This window comes from Nicotiana tomentosiformis, chromosome 11 (assembly GCF_000390325.3).
Source record: "Nicotiana tomentosiformis chromosome 11, ASM39032v3, whole genome shotgun sequence".
Taxonomy (NCBI): domain Eukaryota; kingdom Viridiplantae; phylum Streptophyta; class Magnoliopsida; order Solanales; family Solanaceae; genus Nicotiana; species Nicotiana tomentosiformis.
The window spans coordinates 5,713,590-5,739,742 of NC_090822.1; the positions used below are offsets into that span (position 1 = coordinate 5,713,590).

General features: G+C 38.9%; 1 pseudogene; it reads right to left on the reverse strand.

Moving 5' to 3' along the window:
• Positions 1-21,479: 21,479 nt before the first annotated feature.
• On the reverse strand, positions 21,480-22,202 carry LOC138901004 (uncharacterized; annotated as a pseudogene).
• Positions 22,203-26,153: the final 3,951 nt, after the last annotated feature.

Sequence of the window (26,153 nt, forward strand, 5' to 3'; positions counted from 1 at the left end):
TACCACCTCCTAGCGGAACCCGTCATTTGAAATATAGTAAAATCAACCCCATTGATCTCAACTATACCCATGTTCCGTATCACCTCATGGCAGCGTTCAAGATAATCATGTGGGTCCTCAGAAGGTGTACCACTGAAGTGAACTGGAAAGACCTTAGTAAACTTATCCAATCCAATAAGGCCTCCAAAGACATGGCAAGCCTATCAACAGTCTGTGCCGTAACAACTGGCTAAACTACACCAACTGGCGGGGCTGCTGGAGCCTGATTCTGGGGAGCCATTTGCTCCGTATCGGGAGTAGTGGGAGTTTGTGCTCCTCCTCCAGCCTGTGAGACGGTTGGTGCCACTAGAAATGTACCATTCTGGGCCACGCCCTCCCTAAGACTTACCAAACGGACTAGAGCGTCCTGAAGTACTGGAGTGGCTATGAATCCTTCCGGGACCTGAACTGGACCAGCTGGTACATTTTGAACTCGAACCTTCTCCTGAAGATCCACCTGAGGTTCTACAACAGGTGCAGCTGCTCGAGCTCTGGACTGAGCTCTACCTCGGCCTCTAGCACGACCTCGGCCTCGACCTTTGCCCCTAGTCGTAGCTGTCACTGGGGGCTTTGGCTCCTGTCCGGTTGTAGATGCAGTGTGTGTTGTCGCCATTTGTGAGAGGACAAGAATAGAAGAGTTCAATCATCAATGATAGAATAACATCACACGATGTCACACCTCTTTTTTCCCGATGAATAGGTGCCAAAGAAGTTTTTCCAATTTAAGTGACATTATTCGAAATGAGATTATTTATTTAATCAGAGTCGCCACTTGGGATAATTATTATGGTGTCCCAAGTCACCGGTTTATTTGAAATCCCAAATCGAGGAAGTTTTAACTCCGAATTACGGTCCGCGAACACAGAAGATCGGGTAAGGAATTCTGTTAACCCGGAAGAAGGTGTGAGGCACTCCCGGATTCCGTGGTTTTAGCACGGTCACTTTTAATAATTATACCTGGCTTAACCAATTCTGGATATTTTAGGTTCTAGGAAACTTTGTGCACTTTTGTCTTAAACCGCTTTTAATTACTTGATTATTTGTAATTATGAAATTATCTTGAAACGAATCACGCGTACGTGTATTCGTTTTGTTTGGTGTGTCATGAATCATGTCACGCAGACGTATACACAATTAATAACACTTTATTATTTTTAAGATTGTTTTGTCAAAGTTGCGCGAACACATACTTTGCCTTTAATTTGGGAATCATAATTATGCCACACAGATGTATACATAACCATGATAATTTGATTTAACACATGCCTAAAGTATGCTAGCGATTTGAATGAATTATTTTTCTAGAAAAAAAAATTTAATATTTTTAGTACTAAATTATTTGTCTTAAAAGGCTGCACTATTTAATATGGGTCAGCTTGCTAATTTTACTTATCACAATCTATGGCCTCTTTCATTTCTTCTACTGACTACCACTATCAGTCAAAGACTTAAGATAAAATCAAATAATTAACTAATAAAGTAGATAAAACAAGACAACGTGCTAATATAAGATATGAGTAACCTAAGCATACAAACAGTAAGATACGATCCAATTATTTCCAAGACTTTGCTAAATATTAATAACTTAAATCCATACCAATTCTGCCATGTCAAGTTTTTAATAAAGAAAGTGAACATGAATCCTTATTTAAGAAACTAACACTTAAGTATTATGTTCCATCAACTTTATTTATTTAACTAAGAAAAGCTCAACAATCAAATAAACCAAACAAATCAGCCATAAAAGAAAATTTCATTCTCACTAAATACGTACGACATACCAGATACACGCAAGCAAAGTATTTGAAACAAACAAGGGTGGATAGAATGGACCTTTCTTTAGCTTTCAATAACAATTTTGCACAAACAAATCTGACATCGGCAAACTTTGCCGAAAACGAAAATAGAAGCTAGAATCTACTTCCGGTAAACTCGAACAGTGGCCTAAACAATCTCGACTCAAACGGGTTTGTTTTTTGCTGCCATTTCATGTGAAAAAGGGGACTGGTTCAAGGTGTTTTTGATGGGTTTTTTTTTGTTTTTTTTTTTTGTAAATAAGGAGTTGATTTTTGGTGATTTTGGGGCTATTTCAATGGTGAGAATGAAAGTGGAGATGAGGTGCTTGGCTGGTTACATGGCTATGAAGGTCGTGAGTTAAAAATGGTGGTGTTCGGCGTTTTTTGGGGTTGAGGGCTGCGGCAGTGCGTAAGTTTTTCCAAATGACTAGTTTCCTCTTCTTTTTCTTCCGTTTTTTTTTTGCTTCAGATTCCTCCTCTTTTCTATAATGGGATTGTGTTTTATATATATTGTGTGTGTGTGCAGATGATGGAGATCGTGGGATATGGTGAGGATGTGAGCGGTTACGTGAGAAGTGAGGGGTGTAGGGTGAGAGTAGATCATGGGGTTAGTTAGACTAAAATGGGGATTATTTGAATTTTAAAAATAAAATAGAATAAAAATCAAACAAAGTGTGTGTGCATATTATAAAGAGTGAGTAACATGTGGTGATAGAGAGGGGGGAAGACGTGAGGAGTTCTGGAGAAAAGTGGGGAGTTTAGCAAAGTTAACTAAATTAAGAATCTGATTTTTGACTCTTTTGACGTTAGCTCCACTTCCCTTTTTTTGTCTTTTATTTTAAAAGATAAAAATAAATTATAAGGATAAGAAGATTAACCAACATTTCTTACAATATAGGAAAATTAAATATTTACATGTAACTTAAATGATACTAAGAAAAACTTATTAAAATTCTAATAATAATATAAAAAAAATCATATACCATATATATATATATATATATATATATATATATATATATATGTGTGTGTGTGTGTGTGTGTGTGTGTGTGTGTGTGTGTGTGTGAATGTACATATATAATTTTATTTTTTTTATTTTTTTTGTAGTAGGAAAAAAAAAAACTATTAAGAGTGAGATCAAAGTTTAAGATATTAAGATTAGACCTAAAAGAAATATTTACGCTAAAATAGTATAAAATTTGGGTGTGGTAAAAAATTAGGTGTTCACAGCATGCCCCTCTTTGCTTGGAAACATGAAAAGTTTTCAGGCAAGGAAAATGAACAAGGTGACTGATTTTTGACCTCACTATTATTTAAAATGAAAAATAAGATAAAAGAAAGGTATGTGACCGAGCCTTGGTTTTAGGCAGCCTACATATCCCGGGTTATAAGGGAATCAGGTCACGTGTAGTTCAAGTGAAAGAAGAGTGATGGAGTATGCTTAGAGGGAGAGTCGAGTGAAGTTCCGTCGAAGTTCAGATCCGCGGTTCCTACTATTACATCAAAATGAAAAGAAAATTACATACTCTTGAAATCTAAGAGTTACAAAATTTCTATCTAAATGCCATCTGGAGTCTTGTCTTGATTCTTGACTTGCTTCTCTCATTAACTTTAGACTGAAACTTGATGCTCTCGATGTAACAAACTATAAAATATTCTCCGAGGCTTGATTCTTGATCAGATGATGAGAAGATGGATCTTGAGACCCGATGTCTCCGCATGCATTACGTCAAGGCTGGTTGCGGCTGGTATTGAGATCAAACGTTCCACTTTCTCTGGCGAGAGCTGGAGTCTTTTCTTGCACATCCAATCTGTACTTTGCATAAAAACCTGCAAGCCATCAGAAACAAACAAAGCAAACAAAAATTTTCTGCCCCAGTTTGTACTAGAAAATTTTTGTGAGTTATTGAAAATACATTAAATTATCTTTGCTATTGTAGAATAAAGAATTGAAAAAAAAACACAATTTTTTATTTTTATTTTATTTTATTATTATTATTATTATTATTTTTTGAATAATAGGGGATGTCGTACCCTATGTTAATAAGATGGATGGAAACCAAGGTATGTAGTATGTTGGCAATAAGATGAGGCTCATGGCACTTTGAGATGCAACTAGGGAATGACGTACCTTATATTGGCGAAAAGTAATACAGCCAGGGGGTGCAGTACCCTGTGTTGGCAATAAGATGAGGCTCGTGGCACTCTAAGATGCTACTAGGGAATGTCGTACCCTATGTTGGCACTAAAATGTAACCAGGGGATGTAGTACCCTGTGTTTGGCAATAAGATGAGGTTCGTGGCTCTCTGAGATGCTACTAGGGAATGTCGTACCCTATGTTGGCACTAAAATACAACCAGGGGATGTAGTACCCTGTTTTTGGCAGTAAGATGAGGCTCGTGGCTCTCTGAGATGCTACTAGGGAATGTTGTACCCTATGTTGGCAATAAAATGAGGCTCTTGGCACTCTGAGATGCTACTAGGAAATGTCGTACCCTATGTTAGCAATGAGAAATGCAACCAAGGGATGTAGTACCATGTGTTGGAAATAAGGTGAGGCTCATGGCCCTCGGGATGCTACTAGGGAATGTCTTACCCTATGTTTGCAATAAAAATAAGGCTCGTAGCACTCTTAGATGCTACTAGGGAATGGCGTACCCTATGTTGGCAATAAAATGATGCTTGTGGCACTTTGAGATGCTACTAGGGAATATCGTACCCTATGTTGGCACTAAAATGCAACCAGGGGATGTAGTACCCTGTGTTTGGCAGTAAGATAAGGCTCGTGGCTCTCTAAGATGCTACTAGGGAATGCCGTACCCTATGTTGGCACTAAAATGCAACCAGGGGATGTAGTACCCTGTGTTTGGCAGTAAGATGAGGCTCGTGGCTCTCTAAGATGCTACTAGGGAATGTCGTACCCTATGTTGGCAAAGAGTAATGCAACCAGGGGATGTAGTACCCTGTGTTAAAGATAAGGTATTGGTTCCTTAAAATTAAACTAAAAATAACGTGATTATATGTATATTGGAAGAAAAACAAGGATTTTGAGAACTTCACTTGGTGGGGTTCGTCCCTTCACGAACTGTTTCCTAAAACTGTTCAGTTCCTGTTTTGAACAAAGAAAGATTTGTTAGTTTTAAAATGGTGGTCAGTTTGTGGCCTTGATTTCTTGGGTGACTTGACCTTGTGTCCATTACACTTGTTAGAAAAACTAACTCCGTCGATGGTCGTCCAAATTGCCGGGAGATTCTATCCTTACTTTCTGGAGATCTTGTTTCTCAACATAGAAACCTGACTATTTGGCGCCTATCACCATTTTTGTTTGTGGTGCGAACAACCTTGCTCCCAAAAAACTTTTAACTGAGTAACTTTTGTTGACCCTTGGAACATTGTTCAGTCCTTCCATCCTTTTGCTCGTCAAGGAAAATCACAGATGGCTTTATGCCTTTGCCCATACGGTTTATGCCCAGCAATCTTTGCTTTATATAACGGGGAAACTGTAACGAGTTTTGCGGCCTTTTCTTTGCTTTGCTTTGACAAAATTAGATTGAAAGGGACTCAAAAAAGTAATGCGAAAGAAAATAAGAAGGTGAACTAATAGGTATTACAACTTAATCAAGAAGTGTCCCTTTCATAGGAAAGAATAAGAAAGGACTTATCTAGAGGAAATATGCTGACTTCAATGAACATGACATGCACTTTGGACTGGATGCCCGATCCTTTTGAACCGTCTAATTCTCAAAATCTGTTGTAAACTTAACTTTGAAACTGAGTTCTTTGTCTTGACCATGCTTGTGTCGGGATGTACGAAGCCTTAAATTGACCAATGATGCCCTTTGTGGGTTTTCACCAATTGACCTCTCTCATCTATCTTTCTCTCAATTCACCATTGCCTTATAGTGCCCGTGAGGGTTTTCACCAATAAGACTCTCTCATTTATTTTTCTCTCTTTACAATGACTGAGGCATCACCCGTAGTATACTGACTTAGCATTCTCGAAAGTTGATCAGAAGGTCTTAGCAGGGAAAGGTAAAAAGAAATATTCAACTGAATTACAACTTTTGGACCCATTTTGATGGAACAACCATCGAAAATAAAATAAAACCATGCCCCAGTTTATTTGAATACTGGGGACATATGAATTTTTGTTTTGGTGTGACCGAACCCCAGAGTGAGGCTGCCTACGTATCCTTTCGGAATCAGGTCGAACGTAGTTCAATTAACATGAACTTGTTTTGATTTTTTTTTTTTAAGTACATTGGTTCCAAAAGAGGGGAAAACAAAGAAATATAAACAAGGCTTCAAAGGGATAACTATGGTTGACCAGTGTTTGGGTAGCGAGAATGATAGCCTTTCGTCATCCCAACCTGAGAATGCTACATATAAGAATGCCCCAACATAGCCATGTCATACATAGTATCTCTTGACCGCATCTGCGTTGACGGATATATCAGTCACCTTTCCTTCTATATCTACCAAGTGTAGAGCTCCTTTTGACAATACTTTCTTGACGAGGTAAGGACCTTGCCAATTTGGGGCGAACTTTCCTTTTGCTTCTTCCTGGTGCGGAAAGATATGTTTCAAAACAAGTTGTCCTACCTCGAATTGTCTTGGGTGCACTTTCTTATTGTAAGCGCGTGCCATTCTTTGTTGGTATAACTGACCAAAACAAACTGCCGCCAAACGCTTTTCATCAATCAAATTCAACTGTTCCAATCGGGACTTCACCCATTCAGTGTCCTCAATCCCTGCTTCAACAATGATTCGGAGAGAGGGAATCTCAATTTCAGCAGGTATGACTGCTTCAGTTCCATAAACCAATAAGTAGGGTGTTGCGCCAACTGATGTACGGACAGTTGTCCGGTATCCCAAAAGAGCAAAAGGTAGTTTCTCGTGCCATTGTCTAGACCCTTAGATCATCTTCCTAAGAATCTTCTTGATGTTCTTATTCGCAGCTTCAACAGCTCCATTAGCTTTGGGACGGTAAGGAGTAGAATTGCGATGCTCAATTTTAAATTGTTCACATACCTCCTTCATCAGAGGACTATTCAAATTAGCAGCATTATCAGTAATAATGGTTTTTGGAATACCGAAACGACAGATAATGTTGGAGTGAACAAAGTCTACTACTGCTTTCTTGGTAACTGCTTTCAATGTAATAGCTTCCACCCATTTGGTGAAGTAATCAATTGCAACCAAGATGAATCTGTGCCCATTTGAAGCTTTTGGCTCGATTGGGCCAATGACGTCCATTCCCCAAGCAACAAAAGGCCAAGGAGCTGACATAGGATACAACTCTGAAGGAGGCGAGTGAATCAAATCACTGTGAATCTGACACTGGTGGCACTTGCGAACAAAACAAAAGCAATCTCGTTCCATAGTAAGCCAATAATATCCTGCCCGAAGGATTTTCTTTGCTAGAACATATCCATTCATGTGCGGGCCACAAACTCCCGAATGCACCTCATTCATAATCATTTCAGCTTCTTTGGCATCCACACATCTCAACAAATTCAAATCCGGAGTTCTTTTGTATAGGATTTCCCCACTCAAAAAGAAACCATTAGAGAGTCGCCTAACAGTTCTCTTTTGATCCCCATTAGCATGTTCCGGATATTCTCTTGTTTTCAGAAACTGTTTAATATCACGATACCATGGTTCACCATCTGGTTCTGCTTCAATTGTATTGCAATAACCATGTTGATCCTGAATTTGAATTTCTAATAGGTCAATGTGAGTATTACCCGGATATGGAAGCATTGAGGCCAGGGTGGCCAAGGCATCAGCTAATTCATTGTGAAACCTGGGAATGTACCTGAATTCAATGGACTTGAACCTTTTGCTAAGATCCTCCACACATTGTCTATATGGAATGAGCTTGATGTCTCAAGTCTCCCAATCACCTTGAGCCTGCCGAATAAGCAAATCTGAGTCTCCCATCACCAACAATTCATGCACATTTAGGTTTATTGCCATGTTCAGACCCACGATGCAAGCTTCATATTCCGCTGTGTTGTTTGTACAGAAAAAACGAAGTCACGCCGTGGCAGGGTAATGTTGCCCAGTAGGTGATACCAGAATTGTCCCAATCCCTACGCCTTTGATGTTGACAGCCCCATCAAAGTATAGTTTCCAAATTTGACTGTCATCTTGGACTACTTCTTCAACTAAATTAACCTCTTCATCTGGGAAATATGTGTTCAAAGACTCATACTCATCATCAACCGGGTTTTCTGCCAGATGATCAGCCAAAGCTTGTGCCTTCATGGCAGTGCGAGTGACATAAACAATATCAAACTCTATGAGCAAGATTTGCCATTTTGCTAATTTGCCAGTTGGCATCGGCTTCTGAAAGATGTACTTCAGGGGATTCATTCGGGATATGAGGTAAGTTGTATAGGCCAAAAGATAATGCCTAAGCTTCTGGGCGACCCAGGTTAAAGCGCAACATGTTCTTTCCAAAAGAGTGTATTTGGCCTCATAAGTGGTGAACCTTTTGCTCAAATAATATATTGCTTGTTCTCTTTTGCCTGTGACATCATGTTGACCCAGAACACAACCAAAGGAACTATCCATTACTGACAGATATAAAAACAGAGGCCTACCAGGTTCCGGCGGGACCAAAACAGGGGGATTTGACAAATATTCCTTGATCTTATCAAAAGCTTCTTGGCACTCATCTGTCCACTTGATAGCGGCGTTCTTTTTCAACAACTTAAAAATAGGCTCACATGTGGTTGTAAGCTGCGCGATGAACCTGCTGATGTAATTCAACCTCCCGAGTAAACTCATGACTTCTGTTTTGTTCTTCGGGGGAGGCAGCTCTCGAATGGTCTTTATCTTGGAGGGATCTAACTCAATGCCTCTTCGACTAACTATAAAACCCAAAAGCTTCCCAGAAGGAACTCCAAATGCACATTTGGCTGGATTGAGTTTGAGATTGTACCTTCGTAGCCTTTCAAAGAACTTTTTCAAGTCTTGCACATGGTCAGCTTGTGTTTTCGACTTAATGATCACATCATCAACATACACTTCAATATTTTTGTGCATCATGTCATGGAACATGGTAGTCATGGCTCTCATGTAAGTTGCCCCTGCATTCTTCAAACCGAATGGCATGACCCTATAACAATAAGTTCCCCATGGAGTTGTGAAGGCGTTCTTTTTTGCATCTTCTTCATCCATCAGAATTTGGTGATATCCGGCATAACAATCCGCAAAAGATTGGATCTCATGTTTAGCACAATTATCAACAAGGATATGAATGTTGGGTAAGGGAAAGTTGTCCTTTGGACTTGCTTTGTTTAAATCCCTATAGTCAACACAAACTCTGATTTTCCCATCCTTCTTTGGCACTGGCACAACATTTGCTAACCATGTAGTGTATCGGACGACCCTGATCACATTTGCACTTAGTTGCTTCGTGATTTCTTCTTTAATCTTATCACTCATGTCTGTCTTAAACTTCCTTTGTTTTTGCTGGATTGGTGGAAAATTAGGATATGTGGGAAGCTTATGGACCACTAAATCGGCACTCAAACCCGGCATGTCATCATACGACCAAGCAAATACATCTCTGTACTCAAACAAAACTTGAATTATGGCATCTCTCGTCTTTTGTTCAATATGAATGCTTATTTTTGTTTCTCTAGTTTCTTCAGGACTTCCCAAGTTAATTGCCTCAGTTTCATTTAAGTTAGGCTTAGGCTTATTCTCAAATTGATCCAATTCCCTTTTTATTTCTCTAAAAGCCTCATCTTCGTCATACTCAACTTCTTGATTCATTATTTCGAGATTAAACAGCTTTTTAAGACCTGGGCATGAATTTCGCGTGCATGTCATATATTTAAAGCCAGCATTATCGAAACTGAAAATGATAAGAAATTAACAAAAATTAGGGAAATAAAAAGATAGAATTTTACTACGAAAATGGAACTTCATTTCATTGAATTTGAAAGGATAGAAGGGTTAACATCACAGCAAAGCAATTAAACTAAAATATCTGGATTACAACCCTTAAAATAATCCAAATACAGAAAAAACAACAAAACAGGCTGCCCAGACTCCTTTCTGATGGGAAGAGGAGTTGCTTCCCAGTTGCTGAGTGAAGTATCTGGACCAATTAGTTGAACACTTGCACGGCTAGGGCCCTCCCCAACTTGAAACATATTGATCTCATAGAACATCTCCTTGAGACCCTGGCAAACTCCGTCAATGTCATCCTGAGTAGAAGGATTTTGGACTTCTTCAAATTGTGGCTTGACAAAAGAGTAGGCAATGTGAGGGATTGGTTTGGACAGATTCCAACCATTCTTTTTGCGGGCCTTGGCTCTGTCTATGTCAGCTGATGTTGGTTTAAAGCCCAAGCCAAAGGTATATTTCTTTGAAAATGGAGCAATGGGGTTCACAATTCCTTGTGGAGAGGATCCCAATCCTTTTCCTGGTTCATAGCCGTTCCTCAACATCAGCGAAGCTACCATCATAGATGTGGCTGAAAGACGAGGATGCAGAATTGGTTTTCCTTCTTCCACTTGGTCCACCTCAATCACCTCAAATGCTTGATATATGATAGATTCACATCCTTCCTTAGCCTCGATATATGGAATGGATGGGTCTTTATAGGCGGATGAGTCGTCCTCCCCATGAACAATAATTTCTTGCCCGTCACACTCGAATTTGACCATTTGATGTAGGGTGGATGGTACAGCTCTGGCCATATGGATCCACGGTCTTCCTAGAAGAAAATTATAGGAAGTTTCCATAACTAACACTTGAAAGACAATGTTAAAATCAACCGGGCCGATTGTCATGGTGAGTTCGATTTCCCCAATAGTGTCTCTTTTTGAACCATCAAAAGCTCTGATGCTGACATTACTGGTTCGAATTCTGTTAGTGTCGATGTTCAGCTGTTGTAGAGTAGATAGAGGACACACATCTACACTTGAGCCTCCGTCAATCATGACTCCTTTTACGTAGTGCCCTTCATATTTGACCATAAGATGCAAAGCTCTATTGTGGCCAGCCCCTTCCTCAGGCAAATCATCATCGCTGAAAGTAATTCTATTTACTTCAAAGAATCTTTCAGCCATTTTTTCTAGCCGATTCACCGTTGTCTTTTCTTAGACATATGCCTCGTTCAAAGTTTTGATCAACACACGACGATGCTCTTCTGAATGCAAAAGCAGAGATAACAAAGATATCTGAGCAGGAGTTTTCCTTAGTTGGTCAATAATTGAGTAGTCTTGCAATTTCATCTTCTTAAGGAATTCCTCCGCTTCTTTTTCTGCAACGGGTTCTTTCACTGGCAAATGACTTTCCCTGGCTTGCTTAGCTTTTCTCAATTCCTCTGGTGAATAACACCTTCCAGAGCGGGTCAAGCCCCCTATTTCACTTGTTTCTTCAACTATCTCTTTTCCTTTGTATGTCATGACAGTCTTGTTATAATTCCAGGGAATAGCTTTTGTGTTTGTCACTAGGAGTTGGGCAACAGGTCGGATCACGACTGGCTCTGTTATATTCCTCAAACCATTATTCGGAATGATCTTTTGAATGCCCCCGGGGATGTAAAGTTTTGTCCCACCCAATTGAACCTCAAACTTTTTTGTGCTTCCAGGAACATAGAGAATCGTTTTTTCAGAACATGTCAAGTTCAAACTAGAACTCGCACCTTTCACCATCAATGGTGCTAATTGCGGCGGGCTCACTATCACTTTTGGTTCTGGCCCTATGGTTCTAACAACCATATCTGTCTTGCCAGACTACTTATAATCCCGATCATCACAAATCATCCCAATAAAATGTGTATTATCATGAGTTGGGAGCGGATTGTTTGTGATATTAGGAGTATCCTCATTGTTTGTTACCACAATTGCCTTTGCTTCAATCAAATTTTCAATGGCTTTCTTTAATGTCCAACAGTTTTCAGTACTATGCCCTTGGGTGTTAGAGTGATACTCACATCTTGCATTTGAGTCAAAACCTTTTGAATTTGGATTCACATAACGCGGCATAATAGGTTCAATCAACTTCAACTGCATCAACTTTCGAAATAGGCTTGTATACGATTCTCCAACTGGGGTGAACTCTTTCTTTGGCTCCTGTTCTCTCACATATTCTTGTCGGGGACGAGGATTATATGGTGCCTGAAAATTCGGCCGGAGTTGACGGGAGCCTTGTGGAATCGGTGCCTGCCATTGTTGGTGATTGGGAGGCCTAGCATAAGCCTGAGCATTAAACACTGTGTATTGTTGCAGGGGAACTGAGTATCGGGGACCTTGAGGCGGATAATAATGTTGAAGAGAATTGGATAGTCCTTGTTGGAATTGCACGTAAGAAGGAGCTATTCCTCTTTGAACTCCCCCGAACCCAGATGCCATCATGGATCCTTCCTCCTTCTTTTTCCGATTTTCGAAATTGCCTGACCCGCTTTGAATTGCTTGTGTGGTTGCCTTAAGGGCTGCCTGACTCACAATTTTGCCTGACTTCATGCCATTCTCAACTATTTCACCAATCTTAATCGCCTCAGCAAAAGGTTTACCGATGGCGGCCAACATGTAATGGAGGTAATCTGGATCCTGAGCTTGGAGAAAATAGTCAATCATTTCTGCCTCTTTCATTGGTGGTTTGACCCTAGCAGCCTGCTCTCTCCACTTGATTGCATATTCTCTGAAGCTTTCTGTTGGTTTCTTCTTTATGTTGACGAGAGAGGAGCGGTCTGGCACTATATCAATATTGTACTGAAACTGTTGGACAAAATCTTGAGCCATGTCATTCCAAACGTGCCAGTGAGAGATGTCTTGATCTATGAACCACTCTGAAGCAATTCCTGTCAAACTTTCCCCAAAATAAGCCATGAGCAATTCTTCTTTGCCTCCCGCTCCCCTTAGTTGGTTACAATACCTCTTCAAATGGGCAACGGGATCACCATGCCCATCATACTTGTCAAACTTGGGGGTCTTGAAGCCGGGTGGAAAATGAACATGGGGAAACATGCATAGATCGTTAAACGAAACACTCTTGTGGCCCCCCAAACCTTGTATGTTTCTCATGATTTGTTCCAAGCTCTTCATTTTTCTGGTCATTTCCTCTTGTTCCATATTCTTTTCGGGCTTTTCGATCTCAATTGGGAACACGTTATGAGGAGTGTGCTTGTATGAATCTGGAACCTTTAAAGTCAGTTCTGGAGAGTAATGTTGGGCATCATGAGCATCTAGCTGTGGATCATTATTGGACTTTTGAGCAAGAGCCGGTTGATGTTTGGCATATTTCGATATGTGTTGATGTTACTTTACCCATGTTTTAACCACTTCTTGATGTTATTTAATCTTTAAAACTCCCAACATGGTGTAATTATTGGTTTGATGACTAATTAAGTTATGTGTGACGATTTAAGGTGTTCGGAGTGCAAAATATGAAGAAAAGGTGGTTTAGCCAGAGGAAGAAGGGTTGGATGCGTCGCATCCAACCTAGGAAAACATCATCCTGCGTGCAACCTTAGCAGTGAAGTTGGGCCATAGCATTCGCCATCGCGTGCGAAACTGGGAAGTAGAAGAGAAGGCTGGATGCGTCGCGTCTACCCTAGCATGCGAAGCTGAGAAGTGGAGGACGAGGTGGATGCGACGCATCCACCCCAGCATCAATCCCTGTAGCCAAGTTGGACTAGGAATATGAGAGCTTTGGCCCACGACTTTTGTACGCAATATATAAGCCAAAAACGCCTCTTTTAGGTCATCTAACATATTGGGAAGAGGAAAAAGGCACGAAAAAGCTGTGGAGGCTGGAATTCATCAAGTTTCATCTTTCTCCCACCAAACTTAGTAATTTTTATGTTTCTTTATATGATTTGTTGTTTGGCTACCATGTCTATGTGGAGCTAAACTTCACGTTCTAGGGTTGTGGTTCTTTCATGACTATTGTTATTCGGATATTGATTTTGACTTCTTGATTTATCATATTAGTTTATTTATTCAATCTTGCACTTAATTATTTAATTGCTTGATCACCAATTGAATATTATCTACGAATCTAGAATTGAACTCGAAAGTGGGAATTCTATATTGCATATAGGATTGAGTAGGGCAAGTTCTTGAACTCGGGCATCGGGGAACGGATTTGTGGTTAGGATAGACATATACCTAATTGCCTTGCTTGGTTGATTTACAGGAATTATAAATGCGTTCTTGTTGATTCTCACTCCATAGACATATAGGCGTTAAGTTAGCTGGAATAGGCGAGTAAGAACTCGACAGATTCTTATGAGCAATATTAACCCTGTCAACCAATAAGCTAGATAAATTAGTCGGTCAATTCAATTGAAGAATACAATAGGATTGTTAGATAGACCATAACCCTAGATCGTTTTCATTACATTGATATCATTAAAATCTGCTCTTTCTCTGTTCAAAGTTTATTATTTATATTTTTCTTATTTAATTAGTTTAGAATAAAATATTTTTAGATTTAATTCTTGTTTAGATAATTGGGATAGTCTAATTTAGTTAATAGTTAATCATAAGTCCTCGTGGGTTCGACATCCGACTTTTAGTCACTTTATTACTTGACGACCGCGTATACTTGCGTGAGTGTGTTTGGTCGCAACAAGTTTTTGGCGCCGTTGCCGGGGACTTAGAAATTTGCTATTTTTCTAGATTAGACACTTTTTTATCTATTCATGTTTTTTTTTATTATTTTATTTTCGTTAGTATTTTTTATTTATTTTAGCATGGCATCTTGGAATAAAAATTATTCGAATGATGGTTATTCTTATTTTGATGATCCTTGTCCATATTGTGGAGGACCCCACTGGTGGAAAAATTGTCAGAATGTTCCCAGGAGCGAGTTATGCGCACAATCTCAATCCTTTGAGTGGAATATTTATAATATGTGTGGTGGTCAAGATGGCCATTGGGATGGTTGTCCTAATTTTGTTCATCCTTCTCTGAGCCCTTATTATGATCTTTCTAATGATATTTCTGAGTTTGATAGGGGCAATGAAGTGCAGGATATGGAGCCTGATGCATATATTAGGGATATTCTGAGGCAAGTAGCAGAGCAACAGGATGAACTCAAAAAAGATATGAAAAGAATGAGGGCAGCAATCACAAGAATGAAGGCCAATATGGAAGAATTGAATGAAGAGAGCGAGTACCAGCAAGAGAAATTTTTGAAAAAGAGGAGATTTTAAGCCAAACTTGGCCGGCAGAACAGGCTGAAAAGTTAGAAATATATGAAGCTCAACATGAGGAACTTACTGATGGGATGAGACACTTTATAGAGGGAAGATCTAAACTGGGACAAGGGATCTATAAATTTGTCACTACTATTCACGACTTGCAAGATAAATTAAATGCAAAGGTTGTTGCGTCTATCGCCCAACAAAATAGTAATGAGTTGTCAGAAGCTGAAAAGGAGCTTATACGCCAAATTGAGGAGCTAAAAGTGGAGAGCCAATCATTCGAGCATATTTCTGTTGATGATGCCCATGTTGAGAAAAGTACACTAGAGCCATGCGAGGTAGCAGATAATGTTATATTTGAAGACTCTAATGTGTGCACATATGAGGATATAAATAGTAATACAATTCTAAAGTTGGGGCGTGTTGGTCCTCATTCTAAATATTTTTCGACATTGTATTTGGATGATGACATGGAAATCGAGTCATCTAAGCCTTTGGAGGAGTCAATGGAAGAGGAACATGATGCCTATATTTTTGAATTTGTCATGCCAAAAAGCAAAAAATACATTCCTCATCTAAAGGCCGAGAAGTGTAGAGTGAAAAATTTATTACTTGGCCTGGTTATCTTTGTAGCCCCACCACTGGAGCATAGCCGCAAACTGGATGCCATGTTAGGGGCTCAATTCATAAGTTCGAGGTGGAGGCAAAAAGTGGTTCACGTCGTGCCGCTACGTTAAATCAGGCGCTTGTTGGGAGGCAACCCAGCGTTACTGCTTTCTTTTATTTTTGTTTACTTTTTATTTTATTTTATTTTTATTATTTTGTAGTATTTATTTTTGTTTTGTAGGATTATGAGCATAGGAAGCAAAGCCATTAGAAGAGTGCAAAAGCGAGCTAGATGGTGAGGACTAAGTGTGGGGTGCCCACACAAAGGACGATGCCTGGGGAAGTCTGAGTACCTCGTGAGCCGCTATTGCTTCGGCCTTTGGCCTACCAGGGAGTCTCGTTTACCCTCTTATTATTTATAATGTGCATTGAGGACATTGCAAAATTTTAAGTGTGGGGTGAGGAGATCGTTTGGATGAGTTTCTGTGCTATTTTAGCTTAGTTGTAGTACTCATTCTTAAGTGTAGTAGCTTTTGTGAAGGAAAAAAAAAACGAAAAAGAAAAAGTAGAAAAATTGGACTTTTCCCGACGATTGATCTCCTAGACAATTTTCTTGAGGGATTCAAGTCTAAACAAAAATTCAAAATATGTCTTTTAGCTTTCTTTAGGTAGTAATAATCCCCTGTGATTTTTCTTTGTGCCTCGGTTCTTTTCCATGGGATGTAGTTTGAACCGGGTAGTTTTTTTTCTTTCCGAGTAGATTAGGAATTTAGGGAATAAAAGGAGCAAGAATGATGAACCTAGGCGCCCTTGACTTGTTTGATAGTAACATATTTATACTTTCGCATGTGTAGTATCTTCTGTATGATTTGAATTTATTGATGATGCCTTGTTAAATTGGATAGCATGTTTTGTGGCGCCTATGTCTCGTTTACATGACTTATGTTCACCTTGTGTTTAATACTTAATATCTCGTGGCTCCGTGAATACTTGCATTGCTTGAGAGTCGGAATGTGATCGTCCTTAGTGAGTCATGTGCCATGTGTGGTGAGGTTTTTTGTGTTGTCCATGTATTGTACTTGTGTCTAGAACTTGCCCGGTATGTGAGTTGAAGCGAAATTTTAGGTGATGCTCGGTTTGAAAAATGATTTTAGGATTTCTTTGATCTTTTTGAGCTTATTGCTTATCACAAATAAAATCTATCCCTAGTTAACCCTTTTGAGCCTGTAGACCTTTTATTTGGTACCCACATTACAAGCCTATACCCTTTTTATTCTTAATTGACATTGTTTTGATCCTTTTACCTCTTAAAGCACTTTAATTGTTAGATGAGCGCTAAAAGAAGTAAGAAGGGACTAAGTGTGGGGTGACTTTTGAGTGGAACCAATGAAAGAAAGAAGGGTGCACTTATTTTGTAAAATAATACACCACTAGCGGAAATTGAAAGAAAAAAAAAAGAGAAAAATCTGGAAAAAAAAAGAAAGAAAAATATAAATGAATAAATTGTTATCTTGTTCTTGCTAGTGGGTATGAATTAAAGTAGTGCTTAAAGAAAGAGAAAATATTGTTGGGGTGATATTATTTGTGAAATTGAAGTGGTGTTGAAGAATTTGCGCTTAAGTTATTTGATGATGTGTTAAAGTGCTTAGGAGGTTGAGTCACTATTCCTAAAATATATCCTACCTTTCCCTTAGCCCACATTACAACCATGAAAAAGTCCTAATTGATTTTAGATCGAGCGAGCTTACATTAGTAGAGATTTACATTAAGGGCAAGCCTATGGTACCAATTACATGCATGTGACTTCTTTTGTGAGAGTGAGCAATTTTCTTTGTGAGCATGAGATTCGAATGTGTGGATTGATTTTACTCTCTCTGCTTTTGTTGTGAGGGCACATGGTTTCACTAGGGATAGATAACGTTATTAGACTTCTCTATGATGTTGGTTGTTCAAGCCATGAGTGCATTGTGACATTGAGTCGGTTTTTGAGGTTAGGATTGTTGTGAGCATGTTGTCTTTGTTCGAATATGTTTAAAGAAGGGCATAAGAAAAGGGAAGTGTGTTGATGCATAGTCTAGAGCCTAATTGTAGCAAATAACCATGGTCATAGATGTAGTGTGCTTTGAATGATAAGAGCTTAATTTTGTTTCGTCTACTATAGGATGGTTTGTTCGAGGACGAACAAAGGTTTAAGTGTGGGGTAGTGATGTTTGGCATATTTCGATATGTGTTGATGTTACTTTACCCATGTTTTAACCACTTCTTGATGTTATTTGATCTTTAAAATTCCCAACATGGTGTAATTATTGGTTTGATGACTAATTAAGTTATGTGTGATGATTTAAGGTGTTCGGAGTGCAAAATATGAAGAAAAGGTGGTTTAGCCAGAGGAAGAAGGGTTGGATGCGTCGCATCCAACCTAGGAAAACATCATCCTGCGTGCAACCTTAGCAGTGAAGTTGGGCCATAGCGTTCGCCATCGCGTGCGAAACTGGGAAGTAGAAGAGAAGGCTGGATGCGTCGCGTCTACCCTCACATGCAAAGTTAAGAAATGGAGGACGAGGTGGATGCGTCGCATCCGCCTTAGCATCAACCCCTGAAGCCGATTTGGACTAGAGTTAGGAGAACTCTAGATTACAACTTTTGGACGCAATATATAAGCGAAAAACGCCTCTTTTAGGTCATCTAACATATTGGGAAGAGGAAAAAAGGCACGAAAAAGCTGTGGAGGCTGGAATTCATCAAGTTTCATCTTTCTCCCACCAAACTTAGTAATTTTTATGTTTCTTTATATGATTTGTTGTTTGGCTACCATGTCTATGTGGAGCTAAACTTCACGTTCTAGGGTTGTGGTTCTTTCATGACTATTGTTATTCGGATATTGATTTTGACTTCTTGATTTATCATATTAGTTTATTTATTCAATCTTGCACTTAATTATTTAATTGCTTAATCACCAATTGAATATTATCTACGAATCTAGAATTGAACTCGAAAGTGGAAATTCTATATTGCATATAAGATTGAGTAGGGCAAGTTCTTGAACTCGGGCATCGGGGAACGGATTCGTGGTTAGGATAGACATATACCTAATTGCCTTGCTTGGTTGATTTACAGGAATTATAAATGCGTTCTTGTTGATTCTCACTCCATAGACATATAGGCGTTAAGTTAGCTGGAATAGGCGAGTAAGAACTCGACAGATTCTTATGAGCAATATTAACCCTGTCAACCAATAAGCTAGATAAATTAGTCGGTCAATTCAATTGAAGAATACAATAGGATTGTTAGATAGACCATAACCCTAGATCGTTTTCATTACATTGATATCATTAAAATCTGCTCTTTCTCTGTTCAAAGTTTATTATTTATATTTTTCTTATTTAATTAGTTTAGAATAAAATATTTTTAGATTTAATTCTTGTTTAGATAATTGGGATAGTCTAATTTAGTTAATAGTTAATCATAAGTCCTCGTGGGTTCGACATCCGACTTTTAGTCACTTTATTACTTGATGACCGCGTATACTTGCGTGAGTGTGTTTGGTCGCAACACCGGTTGAGGGACAGTGAAAGTATGGACAATGGGTATAGTAGGTGGGTCATTTCTGAGGGGTGCGATTGGAGGACGTGGAATGGAGGTACTGGGGATAGTGGGAAGGTTAAAGCTCGGACTGAATCCAGGTTGGTACAATGGGTTACTTGTTATGGAGATAGGCACTTGAGTGGCAACTGACACATTATGAAGATTGTCCGTAGGCCCTATGGGTAGTGAGGGCGGTGCTTGTCCATTCACCCAGGCTTGGTACATCTCTGCCAATTGTTGCTTCAACACTCTTACTTCTTCAACCAGTCCTGAACCTTGTTCAACCAATTGTCCATGGACATCATCATTATCTGACTCATTCTCACTGTTGTTTGCCATTCTACTTTTTCCTTTTGATCTCGTGTTGTAAGGTGAGTCGCCAGTTTAAACCACAAACCAACCACCTCTGTTTTACTTTATCTTTTAAAATGACAAACAACAAACGTGTTAGAGTTAGGCATTTTGCAGATATTAATCACACATTATATGTTATGCACCTAATGCCATTTTCATTTCTAAAATGATCTTGGAAGGCTTTATGTTTCATCCCGGCTTATTGATTTATTGGTTTATTTTCATCTTGAATTTAGTGGGTTTTTTTTTCATTTTTTTTTATAGATTAATTATGGTTATGATCGCATCCGATGAGGATTGCCTACGTATCATGACGCCGCATGAATCAGACCATTACGTAGTTCAGGGGAAAATAATAATAGTAGTTTTTTTTTTTTAACAAAACGAAATAATACAATAACAGAAAGGACATTACATTGAAAATGACTTACCAAACTCTGACAAGACTAAAAGACAGCGATTTTAAAGATTCAACAATGACTCAAACTAAAACATAACTACTACATAAAAAGTTCTAACAACTACGACTATAATTCAACTCCACAATCTTCTGGCTTTCAAACACTGGAACATCTGCTCATGGTGGGGCTTGCCCTGGTTGACCCCCTAATGTACGGTACATCCTTTCTAACTCTGCTGCAAGATGACGGGCAAAAGTAGGTGCATGCTCCAAAAACTTCTCATAATCCATCCCTTGGCAGTTCACATAACTTTGAGCGGTATAAACAGCCAAATTATGAACTTGCTCTTTGAAGTACTGGAAATTCTGGTCTCGATCTTGTAACTGCTGCTGGCGAGTGGTGGCTATCTCCCTTATGTGGCCCTCACGATCTAAGGCTGACTCCAACTGAGCCCGAAGTCTAGCCTGCTCGAGTCTCGCCTGAGCCATCTCCCTATCAAAATCTGCATGCTGGTATTCTCTATTGTACCTTCTCATTTCTTCCAACTGTGCATGGAGCTGAGCTTCTGAACGTACCCAATGGGCCTTCTCTCTCTCGAATTGAGCCCTCTTTTCTTCAAATTGTGTTACTTGGCGATCCTTACTTGATTCGGCCTTCTCATTTAGCTGTACGATCTTTTCATTGGCTTTGTCCAACGACTTTTCAGTCTTTGCCAAGAGGGAATCATAATCTTGAACTTTTTCCATCTGATTGGCAATGGTTCTCTGGTCTTTCCAACTTCTCACTAGCACTTCAGAGGCTTTCTTCATCTGTTGAAGTTGAGCATGAAGGGCTTCATTTTTGCAGATCAGACTCTTCTTTTCCCTTCGGCTTCTTGTTCTTGCAAGTCTTTCTCAAAATTGAGGTTTCTCAGCCTTTCTTCTAAGGCATGAATAGTTGTTTTGTATCCCTTTTCCCGTTCACCCCAAGCCAACCGTTCTTGGATTTTATCATCAAAGGCTTGAACATGCGACCTTTTTGTGGGCCTTTTGGGCTCTGGCACATCATCCACGTGAGACCTCTTCCCAAACCATATAGCATAACCCGGATCTACCTCACCTCTCGCAGGATCTGGCACCTGAGTATCATATTTCAAGTAGCGACAACCATTCCAAATTTGCTGGATTAAAGCTTCGGGGAGTGGGGCTTCGGGGTGTAGCTCAATAACTTGCACACTCAAATCTTCATCCTTAGGTACTACTTGGTACCTTCCTAGCTATCTTAGAACTCTGTGTGGCGCATACGGCTGGACACTTCTCAAACCCAACAATAGCAAATAACTTTTTAGGGCCGACATGTGTATCACCTCTCTTAGCGGGAGCCATCCCAAAGTCCACTCAATTTGACTTGCATTTAAAGATCTTAGGTGGGATATCCAAGCTTTCACCCCTTCTGGAGAGTTGTAATCTTTTACTCTTTCTTCGTAACTCTCAATGAAATTGTCCTTGTTAAGACCATAGCTCATGAACTTGGGGTGATGTCAGAGATGCTCAATCAACCACATTTGTAACAAAATATTGCACCCTTTAAAGAATTTTGCCCCGGACTTGCACAAAGTCAATGCCCGATAAATGTCTGATAAAATGATCGGGGCAAGAGTGTGATGTTCTTTGGTAGTGAGGACCTGTACAACCCTGGCTATGCGGGTATCAATTGTCCGCTTCTCGTTTGGGAAGACCATAATTCCCAGAAACGCCATTATGAAGGCGAAGCGACGATGAATCTGCCATGTGTCTTTGTTCTGCTTGTTGTTAAGGCCCTTTTCATGCATTTCAAACCCATTTGGCTGCCCGAACCTAGAGTACAGGAAGTAGAAAGAACAACACCCTTCGACTACGTTGGTCTTTCTAATTTGCTTACTGATGTTCAGAAGATCGAAAAATCGATGTACAGAAAGATCCCTCGGGAATATGAGCTCCTGGTTTCTCAAATCCCTGCCAAACCCGGAATATCCAGCTATCTCTTCTAAAGTGGGAGTTAGCTCAAAATCGGAGAAGCGAAAAATATTGTGAACAGGGTCCCAAAAAGTCACTAGTGCCTCAATCAAATCGTCCCGTGGTTTAATTTTCATAATATCTGTGAGGGCTCCCAGGTGCTTGGTGACCCATTTCTGACCATCTTCTCCTAAATCATACCACCACATCTAAAGCTGAAGTGGAGCCTCGTCTACAACTGTGAACGGTGTGTTCTGGACAGTGCTCATTTTGTACCTGTGGGTGGTTAGGGTTAGGATTGACACTAGTCTCAAGAGACAGAACCAATGCACTCCTTTTGCAAACAATCTTTTGTAAATAACTCAATTTTAAGAAAAATCAACGAAAAAGGGGGCTATTTTTGCAATTGTGACCGAAGAAAGGGTGGCTATTTTTGCAACTATGGCCCCTTCTTACTTTCAAGGATAGCTTTAGGGCCGGGGGAAGGGCATTATGGTAAAAGTGATTCCCAATTGACAGGCACGTCCGTTTTTGCGAGAACAGCCCTTCAACAATTTTGAAGATGTTCTAAGGCTATTCCGACAGGAACGATTTGGAATTAACCGAAGCTGGATCTGCTTATTTGTTTTTTGATTAAAAAAAACACTAGACACATTTCTTCTTTTTTTTAGTTATTTTATAAAAATGGGGCCGAACCCCATGAAGGTTGCCTACGTATCTCACATCTGGTGAGAATCAGACCCGCGTAGTTCGTAAAAATTTCAGGAATAGGATGACACTTTTTTTTTTTGAAAAATTCAGGCTTTTTTTTTGGGGTAAATACTGAAATTTTCAAAAATCGGGTAAATTTTCTCCCTCATATTTTCTTCTTTCTGGTTTTCCCTCAATATTTTTATATTTTTATTTTATTTTAGAAATCGGTCAACATGCATAAGCCAAATCAAACATAATGCACAAGTAGCACATAAGATGCATCAGGATGGTCTTGTAATTTCGGGTACACCTGTCCTAGACCGACCCAACCCCTGTGTTGAGTTCCCAAAGTCAAACGCACATGATGCAAATAAACGTTCCTACTAGGGATCCGGCATGAGGCTATGTTATTCTAGGTTTAAATCCTAAGGGGAGTGTTTTAGACCTGGCTTACCCAAGCGGACAGCTCGAGCCGAGGTGGGGGTAATGTACCGGGAGGACGAAAGTCTATCCGGCCTAGTTACTGACTCAGCCTCGTTCTAATTGGTATGACTTCTAACAGAAAAGTGGGTCACGCGCACGTGTGCACCATAAATTCAGAAGACTCAGAAGGGAGGCGTAAGAAGAAAATTTAATACAGTTCAAATAATATCAAAGCGGCAAATAAGCGACAATTAGCACATTAGACCCAAAAATACATTAATAACATCAAATCAATAAAGCCAAGTATAAATCATCTTATAAGATCGAATTCTGAACCCCGAACCAGAAGTTCTGGGTTCTTGTCCCCAGCAGAGTCGCCAGAGCTGTCACACCTCCTTTTTTCCGATGAATAGGTGCCAAAGAAGTTTTTCCAATTTAAGTGACATTATTCGAAATGAGATTATTTATTTAATCAGAGTCGCCACTTGGGATAATTATTATGGTGTCCCAAGTCACCGGTTTATTTGAAATCCCAAATCGAGAAAGTTTTGACTCCGAATTACGGTCCGCGAACACAGAAGATCGGGTAAAGAATTCTGTTAAACCGGGAGAAGGTGTGAGGCACTCCCGGATTCCGTGGTTTTAGCACGGTCACTTTTAATAATTATACCTGGCTTAACCAATTCTGGATATTTTAGGTTCTAGGAAACTTTGTGCACTTTTGTCTTAAACCGCTTTTAATTACTTGATTATTTGTAATTATGAAATTATCTTGAAACGAATCACGCGTACGTGTATTCGTTTTGTTTAGTGTGTCATGAATCATGTCACGCGGACGTGTACACAATTAATAACACTTTATTATTTTTAAGATTGTTTTGTCAAAGTTGCGCGAACACATACTTTGCCTTTAATTTGGGAATCATAATTATGCCACACAGACGTATACATAATCATGATAATTTGATTTAACACATGCCTAAAGTATGCTAGCGATTTGAATGAATTATTTTTCTAGAAATTTTTTTTAAATATTTTTAGTACTAAATTATTTGTCTTAAAAGGCTGCACTATTTAATATGGGTCAGCTTGCTAATTTTACTTATCACAATCTATGGCCCCTTTCATTTCTTCTACTGACTACCACTATCAGTCAAAGACTTAAGATAAAATCAAATAATTAACTAATAAAGTAGATAAAACAGGACAACGTGCTAATATAAGATATGAGTAACCTAAGCATACAAACAGTAAGATATGATCCAATTATTTCCAAGACTTTGCTAAATATTAATAACTTAAATCCATACCAATTCTGCCATGTCAAGTTTTTAATAAAGAAAGTGAACATGAATCCTTATTTAAGAAACTAACACTTAAGTATTATGTTCCATCAACTTTATTTATTTAACTAAGAAAAGCTCAACAATCAAATAAACCAAACAAATCAGCCATAAAAGAAAATTTCATTCTCACTAAATACGTACGGCATACCAGATACACGCAAGCAAAGTATTTGAAACAAACAAGGGTGGATAGAATGGACCTTTCTTTAGCTTTCAATAACAACTTTGCACAAACAAATCTGACATCGGCAAACTTTGCCGAAAACGAAAACAGAAGCTAGAATCTACTTCCGGTAAACTCGAACAGTGGCCTAAACAATCTCGACTCAAACGGGTTTGTTTTTTGCTGCCATTTCATGTGAAAAAGGGGACTGGTTCAAGGTGTTTTTGATGGGTTTTTTTTTGTTTTTTTTTTTTGTAAATAAGGAGTTGATTTTTGGTGATTTTGGGGCTATTTCAATGGTGAGAATGAAAGTGGAGATGAGGTGCTTGGCTGGTTACATGGCTATGAAGGTCGTGAGTTAAAAATGGTGGTGTTCGGCATTTTTTGGGGTTGAGGGCTGCGGCAGTGCGTAAGTTTTTCCAAATGACTAGTTTCCTCTTCTTTTTCTTCCGTTTTTTTTTTTGCTTCAGATTCCTCCTCTTTTCTATAATGGGATTGTGTTTTATATATATTGTGTGTGTGTGTGCAGATGATGGAGATCGTGGGATATGGTGAGGATATGAGGGGTTACGTGAGAAGTGAGGGGTGTAGGGTGAGAGTAGATCATGGGGTTAGTTAGACTAAAATGGGGATTATTTGAATTTTAAAAATAAAATAGAATAAAAATCAAACAAAGTGTGTGTGCATATTATAAAGAGTGAGTAACATGTGGTGATAGAGAGGGGGGAAGACGTGAGGAGTTCTGGAGAAAAGTGGGGAGTTTAGCAAAGTTAACTAAATTAAGAATCTGGTTTTTGACTCTTTTGAAGTTAGCTCTTCCCTTTTTTTGTCTTTTATTTTAAAAGATAAAAATAAATTATAAGGATAAGAAGATTAACCAACATTTCTTACAATATAGGAAAATTAAATATTTACATGTAACTTAAATGATACTAAGAAAAACTTATTAAAATTCTAATAATAATATAAAAAAAATCATATACCATATATATATATATATATATATATATATATATATATATATATGTGTGTGTGTGTGTGTGAATGTACATATATAATTTTTTTTTTTTTTTGTAGTATGAAAAAAAAACTATTAAGAGTGAGATCAAAGTTTAAGATATTAAGATTAGACCTAAAAGAAATATTTACGCTAAAATAGTATAAAATTTGGGTGTGGTAAAAAATTATGTATTCATACACGACAGAGTAGAATAGAAGTGAAATTGTTCCTAAACTCCATATCCTCTAAGATATAAGTGCAGACGTCTCGGTACCGATCCTTCAGACTCTACTAAGCTTGCTCATGACTCGTGAGACCTATGTAACCCAGTGCTCTGATACCAACTGTCACGACCCAAAATTCCCACCTTCGGACCGTGATGGCATCTAACATTTCACTTGTTAGGCAAGCCAACGTTAGAATAATATTAGTCAGTTTTAAACAATTTAAAATCTTATTAATAACAAAGGAATAAATGCGGAAGTAAGGTCTAAAATATAGTGAATAATCCATAAAAATAACTGTGTCTAAATACCATCCCAGAATTGGTGTCACAAGTGCACGAGCTTCTAGAATAATACAAATAAAGGTTTGA